At 43.8% G+C, this 14,040-nt stretch overlaps 1 long non-coding RNA gene across 1 annotated transcript; it reads right to left on the reverse strand.

The window, feature by feature from the left end:
- Positions 1-3,361: 3,361 nt before the first annotated feature.
- Positions 3,362-9,305, reverse strand: LOC144589171 (uncharacterized). Its single transcript, XR_013545115.1, has 2 exons — positions 8,328-9,305; positions 3,362-4,452 (listed from the first exon to the last, which is right to left on the reverse strand). It is a non-coding gene; the product is annotated as an uncharacterized LOC144589171 (long non-coding RNA).
- Positions 9,306-14,040: the final 4,735 nt, after the last annotated feature.

Raw genomic sequence — 14,040 nt, forward strand, 5'->3', positions numbered from 1 at the left:
CCTGTAGCTCCCTCAAGGTCACTTTTTCATTTGCAGCAGTGAAGCTATCCTGGCCTTAAGGTCAGCTAATTTTCTTCTAGTAGCTTCGACGTTTGCTGTACCATGTCTAACTCAATATCTCTAAACATCAAAGACCTAGTCGGCCCCTCTGTTTTTTCTTTTGCCAGAGGTAAACCCAATTCGTCTGTCATTGCACAGAAGGTATCTATGATAAATTTATACCTTCCTGTGTTCCGTTCACCACAGAAAGACAATAATCAAGGCAATGGGCTGTATTCTTACTTCCCACTCCACTCTTGAGTGCCTTCTGTTCCCCGACTGCTGGTATCCTAAAACCTTCTTTAAAACCTAATAACAAATAACTGGCATCATCCCACCTGGGGTAGTCCCGCAGCCAAGTTTCTAAGACTGCAACTTTAATATGATTGGACCCCTTTACCCAGGTTACCGCCTCCACTATTAGGTTTCTTCCCACCTCCAGGGCCTTTTGCCTGCCTCAAAATGCCAGCCCTGAAGTATGTGGCACTGGAATGCTGTCTTTTGCACACCATGCATTCGTGTCTAAACCTACAGTTTGTTGGTGCACACTACCCTTGAGTTGTACTCCCAACAGAGCAGGTGGGGTTGAACCTTCTGCCCCGTGCTAACACGGGGAGTCACATTTACAGCTGGTTTTCTAATTAAATGCCCAGTATCAGTCCTATCGCATAAATTGGGCCTGGCCAGGGTAATCGACTGTAACTAAAGGCCAGCCAGCGTCTCATCCCATCTTCAATGGGGGTGAATGGCACTTCTCATATGGAACGCCTCATCATAAGAAAACCATGGGTGCCCCTCAAAATCCACGTAAGCCCTATAAATAAGATCTAAATATTGGACTAGGGACAATGCCTGCCAAAGCTGGGCTTTACTACCACTCCTGTGTAGATTAAGAAACTGGGTAGCTAACTGAACCACATTCTGTCTGGTGTCCTGCACCTACACTTCTCCTTGTCCTTCTTGTCTTCCTTGTCTAAATTGTTCTTTTCTACATTTCTATTCAGTAGCTCGAACAAATCTACATACTTTTCTTTCAGATCTTCTCCTTTGTTGCTGATGTCAAATGGTCACCCAGAGGCATTGCATGATCCCCAAACACCAATGCTTGTAAAGGTATGGTATTGTAACCCATGTCTGGGACCGAAGGGTACGGCTAACCCCCCCATACCAGTGGCCGGAGTAACCGGGGCTGGTGCTGGAGGTTGTGCAATTGGAGCAGCCCAACCACCTAAATGTGTGCTCGTATAAGGCCATGATACACTAAGAGCCCCAGGCATCTGTGGATTCCTGCCAGAAAGGGATGCACATTAAATTGGCCACTACCGGGCCAAGGCCACGTCGGCATTGTTGATGATAAGCTGAGCATAGTAGTTAAACTGCTATCTACCCAAGACCACACTGAGAGCAGCCTAGCCATGTCCAGTGTCTGTGTTTGTTGTATGCTCAGCCCAGGCCATGGAGGGAAATGTGGTATAGTGTCCTGTATCGAAGGAGACTCACCTGACAAAGGCAAAGTGACAGGCTTGTCCCTGCCTTCGTGTCATGTCTCAACCAATTTCCCTTGATATCTACTGCCTACCAGCAGCCGTCGTGGCCGACTCCACCATAATTGGCATTGATCTGTCGTAGTCAGTGTCCCTGTGCGTTGTGCATCCCAACATCCCCTTGGCTTCCATTCAGCTGTCCTTTCAGGCTGCTGCTCGGCTTCTAAGACCACAAATCTGGTCATCAGTTTTTTTGGTCAGAGTCTTAACTTTAGCTCCACAATGACTCTTAGATACCCTTGCTGACCTATGCAGCTGCGCCTCAGCCGATTGAAGGGTTGCCATAGCCAACCTGGGAACTTTGAGAGCTGCAATCTTATCCCATAGCTCCCACCAAATAGGCCATGACTCCTCATCTGAAGAGGACTGGGGCGGTGAGACCTGTGGTACTGGATGTTTTTTGGCTGGCTGTTTTCCCTTCTTGGTTCCCTGACCCATTCACGATGTCATTCTGCAACCAAAGTTCACTCCTGGCCACAGAAAATGCCAAACCTCAGTAACAAGGCCCCTTACTCATGGAGCGACCTCAGGTTTACCAAAGCAGTGCTCTGAATTGAATGTAAGAACCTGGGGTTTGCAACTGTGATGCTCCTTTGGAGACCTATACCAGTAGGATTAATTTTATAATTAAATCCTATTATTATTGTTGTTGTTGTTGTTGTTGTTGTTTGTTTGTTTGTTTGTTTGTTTGTTACTGTTACTATTACTACTACTATTATTACTATTACTATTACTATTGCCTCCTTTTTTGCTATAAGTAGAAGCCTCTAAGAACCCAACTCCTGAAACTCACATTAATTTATTCTACTATTATCTATAATTTTAACCAAATTCAACTACTAAATTAAATTAAATCAATACGCTATTTATTATCCCAGCACTTTAGTTGATTACCTGAATTACTTTAATGAATGAATTATTTCCAATTATCTGCCCATTCAATGCTTAATTAGATAAACCGAAACAACCTGGCTTGAACTGAATGACTAAAACTCAGTCACCACAGGTAAATTTAACTCTACACAGAAAAGCCTCCAATAAATCAAATTGGCTCTTACCACTCCCCCTGCATTTGTCTATAGCCAACCACCTACTATCAGATTCAAACAGGCACCCCTTAGATGCTTGGTACTGAAGCAAGGAAAGGAGAAGGGGGGCAAAGAAAAAAGGCCCCGCAGCTCTCAAAAAGCCTAATGGCTAAGTGTGCGCTTCCTTAACCCCCACTGCCATCCCTGAGATTCGTTCACTTAAAATTTTACTTCTCAAATTTTATTTTCCGCCTGATCATCGCAATTCCTTCCTCTTTACAAACAGTAATTGGAATGGTTGTCCCTGGGAATAATGCTCGCATGAGCGCCGCTGTCACACACCCCTTCTCAATGTGCACTCAACCCAGCCAATAATAAACTAATTAAATATAAATATAATATTATGTAAGCAATAACAAATATGCAAACGAAAGCCAAACCAAAGGGGGGAAGCCGATGCTATCCCCTCACTCCATTCCAAAAACTGCAAGGACCTGATACAAATTAAAGAATTGCTAAAGTTCCGAGCCGCAGTCTCTTCCTTATCCAATGGCAGTAAGAAAGAGAAAGCAAAGAGGGGGCAACAGCCCTTACATAGCCTATTGTTTCCCCCTTTTCTAAAGCTGCGCACGCGAGACTTGAAAGAGATCTCACGTCCTCTGGGAAGACGGCAAAGGTAAGCCACGCTGCTGAAGCCGAGGCTCAGCAGTGGCTTCTTCAATTGCAGAATAAATTGTGGCCGACAAAGTGTAATCTAAATGTATTTATTTTGGGTATGAAAAACCATGAAGTTCAGTGCACATTAATTCAGAAGAAAGTCACTGGAGGTTATCCTCAGATAAGCGTAGAGAGCTTTACAGCCTTAACAACAAAGCAAGCACAATTTTTCCTCCCTTAATCTCTATCACTTTCAACATCTTTTTAAAAAGATCCTAATGTTGTGGTTTACAGAATCATCCTCCTAACCTGAACTCCAGTCCAGGACTATCTGAAAAGGGATGATGACTCTAGCAACGATCTGGAATCCGTTCAGGTCTCTCTTTAAACCTGGGTTTGTGACTGAAATTGCTGTGATGTTACCCTAACGGCATTCATCCTGGAGGCAGGCAGTGCATGGCCTCTCCCATTTTGAAGAGACCCTTGTCCAGCAGGCTGAGACAAAGAGGCAGTCCCGAAACCAGCAAAATCAGAAATCTGGACAGGGGACAGATTGTATTTGCCCTCAGTGTGGAAGGGATTGTCACTCTTGAATTGGCCTTCTCAGCCACACTAGATGGTGTTCCAAGACCTCTCTATTCAGAGCACGTTACCATAGTCTCTCAAGACTGAAGGATGCCTGATCTAAACCCTTTGCTAGGAGAGAGACAAGAGAATTAGTCAGGAGTGAGATAGCAGGATTACAGATATTTTTAGAGCAATAAGTTTTGATAACTGTTGATTGTTCATTGGATCATTGTTCCGGGTTGGAGTCTTGGTGATATGGTGATTCTGTTATCTCTTGTACAGTTATTTGTACAGTGGCACTGGGGCATATTTTTTTCTATTCATCTCAGCTGTGGGGCCCTTTACAGACCCATCCTGGTCTCCATGCAGTTTAACTGGGAGAGATCACCAGCAACGAGGCCACTGGGTGAAGTCCGAGGGATCTGGAGCAAGATCCTATCCATATGCTGATGGCCATTCGACTCCATTTCTCTCTGTCATTTTGAATCAAGGGAGGCTGAACCACAATTGAAACAGGGTCTGAAGTCAGTAATGGCCTGCTGGAAGGTCAGTCAAACGAAGGACTGCATGTTACCAACCTTGATGAGATAATGTAGTGTTCCTTGTCTCATTCCCAACTGGAGAGGAGAAATCACATTAGGTTAGAAAACTCCTTGTTGACGAGAAGAAAGAATTTAGCTAGTACTCTTTTCATCCTAACCTGTAGTATTCAGTTACACTGAGCTGCCCCAAAAACCCCTTCATGGATTGCTGCCTTGTCATGGCGAAGGGGCTTGAGTAACTCAGAGAATCTATGGGCTATGCTGTGCAGGGCCACCCAAGATGGAAAGGTCATAGTGGAGAGTTCCGACTAAATGCAATCCACCTGGAGTAGGAAATGGCAATTCCACTCCAGTATCTTTGCCAAGAACACCCCATAATCAGAAACAAAAGGCTAAAAGATATGATGCTGGAAGATGGGCCCCTCAGGTCGAAAGGCGTCCAACATGCTACTGAGGAAGAGCGGAGGACAAGTACAAGTAGTTCCAGAGCTAATGAAGTGGTTGTGCCAAAGCCGAAAGGACACTCAGCTGTGGACGTGCCAGGAAGTGAAAGGAAAGTCCGGTGCTGCAAAGAAAAATACTGCATAGGAACCTGGAATGTAAGATCTATGAACCTTGGAAAGCTGGATGTGGTCAAACAGGAGATGGCAAGAATAAATATCGTCATCCTTGGCATCCATGAACTAAAATGGACAAGAATGGGCAAATTCAGCTCAGATGATTATCATATCTACTATTGTGGGCAAGAATCCCGTAGAAGGAATGGAGTAGCCCTCATAGTCAACAAAAGAGTGGGAAAAGCTGTAATGGGATATAATCTCAAAAATGATAGAATGATGTCAATACGAATCCAAGGCAGACCTTCCAACATCACAATAATCCAAGTTTATGCACCAACCACCATTGTTGAGGAGACTGAAATTGAACAATTTTATGAAGATTTACAACACCTTCTAGAATTCACACCAAAGAAAGATGTTCTTCTCATTCTAGGGGACTGGAATGCTAAAGTAGGGAGTCAAGAAATAAAAGGAACAACAGGGAAGTTTGGCCTTGGAGTTCAAAATGAAGCAGGACAAAGGCTAATAGAGTTTTGTCAAGAGAACAAGCTGGTCATCACAAACACTCTTTTCCAACAACACAAGAGGCGACTCTATACATGAAAATCACCAGATGGACAATATCGAAATCAGATTGATTATATTCTCTGCAGCCAAAGATGGAGAAACTCTATACAGTCAGCAAAAACAAGACCTGGAGCTGATTGTGGCTCTGATCATCAGCTTCTCATAGCAAAATTCAAGCTTAAACTGAAGAGAGTAGGAAAAACCACTGGGCTCCTCAGGTATAATCTAAACCAAATCCCTTATGAATACACAGTGGAAGTGAAGAAAAGATTTAAGGAACTAGATTTGGTGGACAGAGTGCCTGAAGAACTTTGGATAGAGGCTCGTAATATTGTACAGGAGGCAGCAACAAAAACCATCCCAAAGAAAAGGAAATGCAAGAAAGCAAAGTGGCTGTCCAACGAGGCCTTACAAATAGCAGAGAAGAGAAGGGAAATAAAATGCAAGGGAGACAGGAAAAGTTACAGCAAATGGAATGTAGACTTCCAAAGAATAGCAAGGAGAGACAAGAGGGCCTTCTTAAATGAACAATGCAAAGAAATAGAGGAAAATAATAGAAAAGGAAAGAGATCTGTTCAGGATAATTGGAGATATTAGAGGAACATTTTATGCAAAGATGGACATGATAAAGGACAAAAATGGAAGGGGCCTAACAGAAGCAGAAGACATCAAGAAGAGGTGGCAAGAATACACAGAGGAATTATATCAGAAAGATTTGGATATCCCGGACAACCCAGACAATGTAGTTGCTGACCTTCAGCCAGACATCCTGGAGTGTGAAGTCAAGTGGGCCTTAGAAAGCCTGGCTAACAACAAGGCCAGTGGAGGTGATGGCATTCCAGTTGAACTATTCAAAATCTTAAAAGATGATGCTGTTAAGGTGCTACATTCAGTATGCCAGCAAGTTTGGAAAACTCAACAGTGGCCAGAGGACTGGAAAAAATCAGTCTACACCCCAGTCCTAAAGAAGGGCAGTGCCAAAGAATGCTCCAACTACCGTACAATTGCACTCATTTCACACGCTAGCAAGGTTATGCTCAAAATCCTCCAAGGTAGGCTTCAGCAGTACGTGGACCGAGAACTCCCTCAAGTGAAAGCTGAATTCCGAAGGGGCAGAGGAACTAGAGACCAAATTGCTAACATGTGCTGGATTATGGAGAAAGCCAGAGAGTTCCAGAAAAATATCTACTTCTGCTTCATTGACTATGCAAAAGCCTTTGACTGTGTGGTCCACAGACAACTATGGCAAGTCCTTAAAGAAATGGGAGTGCCTGACCACCTTATCTATCTCCTGAGAAACCTATATGTGGGACAGGAAACAACAGAACTGGATATGGAACAACTGATTGGTTCAAAATTGGGAAATGAGTACGACAAGGCTGTATATTGTCCCCGGGCTTATTTAAATTATATGCAGAATACATCATGCGAAAGGCTGGACTGGAAGAAACCCAAGCCGGAATTAAGATTGCCGGAAGAAATATCAACAACCTCTGATATGCAGATGATACCACTCTGATGGCAGAAAGTGAGGAGGAATTAACCTTGTAATGAGGGTGAAAGAGGAGAGTGCAAAAACGGCCTGAAACTCAACATCAAAAGAACTAAGATCATGGCCACTGGTCCCATGACCTCCTGGGAAATAGAAGGGGAAGATATGGAGGCAGTGACAGATTTTACTTTCTTGGGCTCCATGATCACTGCAGATGGAGACAGCAGCCATGAAATTAAAAGACGCCTGCTTGTTGGGAGGAAAGCGATGACAAACCTTGACAGCATCTTAAAAAGCAGAGACATCACCTTGCCAACAAAAGTCCGAATAGCCAAAGCTATGGTTTTTCTTGTAGTGATGTATGGAAGCGAGAGCTGGGCCATAAAGAAGACTGACCACTGAAGAACTGATGCTTTTGAATTGTGGTGCTGGAGGAGACTCTTGAGAGTCCCCTGGACTGCAAGGAGATCAAACCTATCCGTTCTGAAGGAAATCAACCCTGAGTGCTCACTGGAAGGACAGATCCTGAAGCTGAGGCTCCAATACTTTGGCCATCTCATGAGAAGAGAAGACTCCCTGGAAAAGACCTTGATGTTGGGAAAGTGTGAAGGCAAGAGGAGAAGGGGATGACAGAGAATGAGATGGTTGGACAGTGTCATTGAAGATACGAACATGAAATTGACACAACTCCGGGAGGCAGTGGAAGACTTGAGGGCCTGGCGTGCTCTGGTCCATGGGGTCACAAAGAGTCGGACACGACTGAACGACAAACGACGCCCCAAAATTGCCCACATTCACCATTCACTTCCAAACTCATTCACTGAAAACAGATGCACTACTGGGAAAAAAGAGAAGGGGTTTGTCCTCACAACACTTCTCACCATCCCATCCCACACAGCTTGTCTCACCCCCAATGTTACAGTGATAGTTTTCAACATGCCCGCTTAGTACACTACTCCTGTCCATTCTGTCCCAAACCTCTCCACATGGGGAAGAAATCCCTGATTGCCTCGTGTGCATGTGCAGCTCAGTTTGCTTGCACAGAGGAGCATGCAGCTGATGCATCCCCATGTGTCCAGGGACTAGTGCAATATCAGAAATGGGGACACAGGAGAGGAGAACATGCACAGAGGAGGCTCCACCCGCCTTGCATGCCATCACTCCCTCTGCCTTCCCCACAACGCCCCTCCAGATGCTGTCCTGATTGGTGGGAGGGAGTGTTATTAAGAGCACACCATTTACTTAAAAACTAATCAGTGCCCTTTGGTTTCCCTGGCAGCTGCTTCTTCTCTACCCTTATGATGCTCAGCCTCACTTACTCAAGCCATTACCTTTTAAAATTACTCCCCAAAAGCAGAGGCAAGGCAGAAGAGAATCAATCTACTTCAACAGCAGGCAACACTACATGGGAAAGAAAAAATCATTATCAGACTTATTCAGGCATCATCATAATTTTATTTATATTTATTTTTGCTTACCTCCTGTACTACTTTCATCGGGAAATAGTTTATGGTGTGGAGGGGAGTAAAAATATTAAAAAGCACACATAGCCCCTCTCCCAAAAGAAAAACGAGAAAGGAAATAAAAATGCAATCCAAGTTCTCCCAAGCAAAACTACTAGAATATGGAGGCATTTCCTCTCATCTCTTCTCTGAGTCCAGTGGGACAGCAGCAGACAGGCCAGGTAGCATTAAAAACAATTCAAGGAAAGGGCAGAACCAAATGGTCTGACTTGCCTTTCAGTCTATGTGGTACAATAACATGATTGTCTTTTGTATGCTGGTCTAATGCAATTGTCATAAGTTTTTTTGATGGACTGCCACGAGCGCAACTCAATGCACAGCAGCAAATGGCTATACTTGTGGCAATACGGCAAGTAGATTTATGCAAATGGTATAATGCCAGCAAGTGAAACAAAGAGGATTTGGGTCATTGCCTATGAGGATCCTGTCAGGCTTGGGGATGGATCCAGGATCAGAGATCCAGAGAGGTTTCCAAACCTCCAAAACCAATCGGAGAATACAAAGAGGTCTCAAGAGGAAACAGGTTACTTGATTCACGGATCCGTTCCCTTCACAAGGTATCAGGTACTACCCAGAATTAATATTTTCAGATACAATTCCTTCTGTTTGGGTAGAACTGATAGGCTTTATGCAGCCTTAATACAAACAACACTCCTCTCCTTATCCTCATTAACAACTTAACCTTCCGCAATGATTTCCGCCTGACTGCACAGGGCATGGGTTAAGCTGACCATGATAATATCATGGATCCTTTTCAATATAAAACTTTATAAAATACAGTATGTCTCCCATTTCTCATCTTCCAGCCTGCTGACAAAGAGGCTTACTTTAGCTGTGGGTAACATATTCTGACTCAAAAAGAGCCACAGCCTCTCAAGGCTCCATAGGCCAGCTCTATGAGGCCTTCATAATCACTGCTGAAAGAAAACCTTCCCAGTAACCCTGGGGTTTCAATGAGAGAAAAGTTATTATTAGCTTTAAAACCTCTACCTTTATCTTCCCTTTTGTGAGTCTCTCAGAGATGCCTGATCGGATTCATTTGGGAAGGGGGGGATTGCACTCAATCAGGGTTGGGGAAGCTATATTTTTACAGATCTTGTGGGCTTCCCGCTCCTTTGATTCCCAGTGACCATGGCCTAGGGTTGCCAGACATCCGGCAAAAGGAGGACATGTTCTCCTTTTCAGGAGCATGTCCTCCCTCTGGCAGGCAAAACTAAAAAACTCCAATATATCCGGCTTTTGCTGGAGCATATGCAGAGTTATCCCCTATGCTTGTGGGAGCTGGAACATACACACACATACACAAGCAGATTTCTCTAGGCTTGAGAAATTGCAAAGGGTGGAGAAAATGGCTTTGTGTGTTTGTGTGTGTGCCTGTCTGTCTGCAAATCCATTTTCTCCACCCTTTGCATTTCTCAAGCTGAGAGAAATCCACGCCTTCTGTTTTTTTTTTCCTGGTTTTTATAAAGTGTTTCAAATCTGTCACACAACTTTTTAAACTTTTTATTTCACTTTATTATGCTTTCATTAAAATGGGGGATGGGTCTTCATTAAAGGAAGGAATAGATTGTCTCCATTGGTCCTGGGAGCCCAGTAAGTGTATATGTAGATTTGTTTTGTTTTGTTTTTATTTTAAAACATTTTTAAAAACATGAAAACACAGTGGCCAGTGGATTCTGAATTTTGTAGTCCAAAAAAATGTAACTTTCCCAGTCTTGACCTTTCAAGACTGGGTAGGTTGAATGGCTATGGTATTGCCCCATGATCAAAGAGCTATTCTCCCCAATGCCTAATTCCAAAAGTGGCATGCTCCTACCCCACCCTGTGCACAGAGCCCCCCAATATGTCCTCCTTTGTCCTCCTTCTTGGCTTTCTACGTCCTCCTTTTCATACACATGTATCTGGCAACCCTACCATGGCCGGTTGTCATGGGTGCTGGTATTCAGAACCCCAAAACTTCTGAAGATACAGGTTCCCAATCCCTGTACAAGAAGGAGCTTTGGTCTGACATAGAAGGTCAAATTTTGTTTTCTTACATAGTCCATTATAGTTTATATATTGCTTATGTACTATTTTCTTACCCACAAATGATTGCTATCTAGCAGGGCTGGGCAACCTTTAGAGGTCCAGGGACTGACCCAGCCCAAATCTGGAACTTGGAGGGCAATACCTAACCTTGCATAGATTTTCTTTACCCCCAAAAAACCCTTCTTCACACCCTCTAGTGCATTTGGGATGGAGGGGATTGGGATTTCATCATATATCCCCATCCTTTTCAGCTCTTTTAGGTCTGGAAGAGGCCTGTTTTCAAGAACAATGGTGGTGAATGACCTTTGCATTTGAAAAACATTCCTGGGACATGTCAACCTGCTTGTGGAATAAAAGCCCAGTGAAATTGCTCCAAGCCAGTAGGGCCAAGGGGGACTCTTTGCATTTTGGAACATCCAAAAAAAGTGAGGGTCAAGGGCACCTTGGGGCTGCTGGGGGGGTTGGAATTGGGTCTCTGAGGGCTGCATCTGGCTTGTGGCCACACGGTGCACACACTCCTGCTGTATAGGAAATGAGCTAAGTTTTAAAATTAGCTTTGAATTTATGAAAGAGAGAGAGAGAGATTCATGTCTGTTGACCTGGTTTGTTTAATTGTTGGCCCTGTTTTTAAGCCCAAGGAAACAAACCTCTCAAGTGCATTTTCAGCTTCCTTTAGCTGACCCCTGGCATGGGGCACGCAGCGAGTCTCACTGGCACCCCATTGCTACGGACAAGGTTTTCTTTCAACAGTGATTCATGAAAACATCCTGGCAGAAAAGGGGGGGGGGGGACAGGCAGGAGAGAGAGGAGGGTGTATTGAAAATTGAGAGAGAAAAATTACTCTCAGCTACTGATAAAGTGCTGCTGCTTCTTTGTCGTTAATTAGCAGCTGCTGCTTCCCTCAAGTAGTGCAAATTATTCTGCTGAAGGAACAAAGCTTCAAATAAGGAAGTCATTCAATTTGTTTACATGCAGCGATAGACAAAAGCATCTCACCTAATTTTATACTCTGCAGGTTCAAAAATGCACCACTGAGGTCACTAGATTGGGTGTTGTCCTTAACTGAAATGGTATATATATAAAAATGGGAAAGATTATGAAATGTAGTACTAAATGCAAAAAGAGACATGAATAGGACAAACATACATAATCAGCCAGCAACATCTGTATATTTTAATTGAAAGTGGGTAAAATAATTAAATATATAAATATTAGACTGACTAAGGCTCTTGTTTGGATTGGCTGTTCTTTTCATGTGATCGAGGCTGTAGGGAGATACCTGCCACTCAGAAAACTTCAGATTAGTAGAAGGTGCCAACGACAACATCCAAGGCATTTATCCTTTTCTTTTCAAAACCAAATTATTAGACAAATAATGACCCTCTTCTCCATTATGAAGAAGATCACTGTAGAAAACATGAGCAGAGGACATATGTCAGGATTAGACATGGGGACAAATAATAAAAAAAAAGAATCACAATATTTGTTAAAACTCACTGATTTGTTAAATATTCATCCCTTCGTATTCGTGAGTTCCAAGAACCCCGACAAATACGAAGGGAAGAATATTTGTCCATTTTTATTCATCACCCATATGAAGGGAAGGCTTGTCTTCCCTCTCTTTCTATGGCCTTCCTGATCGGCAAGCAACCAGCCCCACAGCTAGCCAGCCCCACAGTCTATCCGCCGCCCCCTCCCCTTCTCTACCTTAGCCGCTGCCCCCATCTGCCACCACCTAGAGCCACTGTCAAGTTTTGTCACCACTGCTGCTGCCATGCATCGCTGCCCGCTGTGATGGCCTCCGCAGCCACGACCTGCCGTAAGGGACACTGGCTGCCCTTTGCAAAGATGGCAGCTGCAGCCTCTTTTGGGTCAGGAAAGCTGAAGCCGCCATCTTTGCAAAGGGCAGCCCAGATTCCCTTAGCCTGCTTTAAGGGAATCCAGGCTGCCCTTTGCAAAGATAGCAGCTGCAGCTTCTCTTAGGTAGGCCATAGTGGCGGAGGCCATCACAGCGAGCGGTGGTGAATGGTGACTGTATAAGTCGCTGTCGTGTAGGCCGCTGTGGATGGTGGTGGTGGCAGTGGCAGTGCAGACTGAGGCAGCCAAGGTAGGGAAGCGACAGTGGTAGTGGGAAGGGGCCGGGGAGGCAGGCTGTGGGGATGTGGGGGTCAGCTGTCTAAAAAAACCACCAACGAACCAACACATCAATTTGTGGTTTATTGGTTCATGGGGAGGAGAATTGTGCTTCATGGTTTATCAACTTTGATGGATCACAAAGCAGGACGAATAGCCAAAGTTGTGATTTGTCCCCATCCCTAGCCAGGAGCAAAGCATCATGGGAGACAGATGAGTCAAGCTGATTTTTTCACCTCAGCTAAATTCTTTAAGATGCTTGTTTGAGAAGTCAGTTCTATCAAAGCATGTTACCTCTGGGTAGAGTGGGCGGCATATAAATTAAATAAATAAAATAAATAAATAAATAAATAAACACCAAATTAAATATGCCTAGTTTTGTGTGGTCAGGAACGCAGTGTTCAATTACCTGTCCTGGAACTGATTAGCCCACTTCCCGTTTGTCCAGTGGAATGGGGGTAATCATGGTTATTTTTAGTTGCAATTGTTTTTATATTGATTGTATTAATATAAAATACAATATAATGCGGTTTTATTTTAATCCTCTTGACCCACAGAGGCAAGCTAGAGTTCTTAATTATTTCTGTACCCCTTTCAGTGGATTTTCCTTGTTTACACATCACTCCTACCCCGTCTGAAAGAGTCATTCTCTCTTGATGCTCCTTCACATCTACCTTTGGAGGACTGGTTCTTAACCTTGGGTTACTCAGGAGTTTTGGACTGCAACTCCCAGAAGCCTTCACCAGCTGTCCTGATTGGGGTTTCTGGGAGTTGCAATTCAAAAGCATAACATCTTGAAATGCCTGTTCCCTTGCCCTCTTCAAAGCTACTTTCAGAGAAACTAGTGATTTCATACAAGTGATATATTCATCTTGTGGATATTCCTTCCTTATAATAAATGTGTGCCATCAAGTCCATGCTGACTGACTGTGACCCTTTTCGGGGTTTTCTAGGTAGATGGTACTCAGAAATGATTTACTATTCCCTTCTTCTGGGGGTGCCCCGGGACTGTGCAGCTTGCCCAGGGCCATATAGGCTGGTTTCTGGGATGCAGAGTGGGGAACTGAACTCCCACCCTCTCTTTCCATTGCCAGAAACCTAACTTACTGAGGTGTCCAGACAGCTTTCCTTCCTTATACTCAGCCATTTATTATGTACCATATGAATTCCCTCCAGCATCTGAACAGATAAAAGATGGGTGGAAATTCAGAAGAGTGAATCAACTCCCATGAGACTTAACTCATCAGTGAGAATAATGTACTCTTTGCAAGTATTCAAAATCTGAGAAAAATGCCTAATATGACTTTAAATAAGATATAAATGCTCAGTTACCCTCTTGATAACTTGTCTGTACAGCCTA

This window comes from Pogona vitticeps, chromosome 1, assembly GCF_051106095.1.
Source record: "Pogona vitticeps strain Pit_001003342236 chromosome 1, PviZW2.1, whole genome shotgun sequence".
In the NCBI taxonomy this organism is placed as follows: Eukaryota; Metazoa; Chordata; class Lepidosauria; order Squamata; family Agamidae; genus Pogona; species Pogona vitticeps.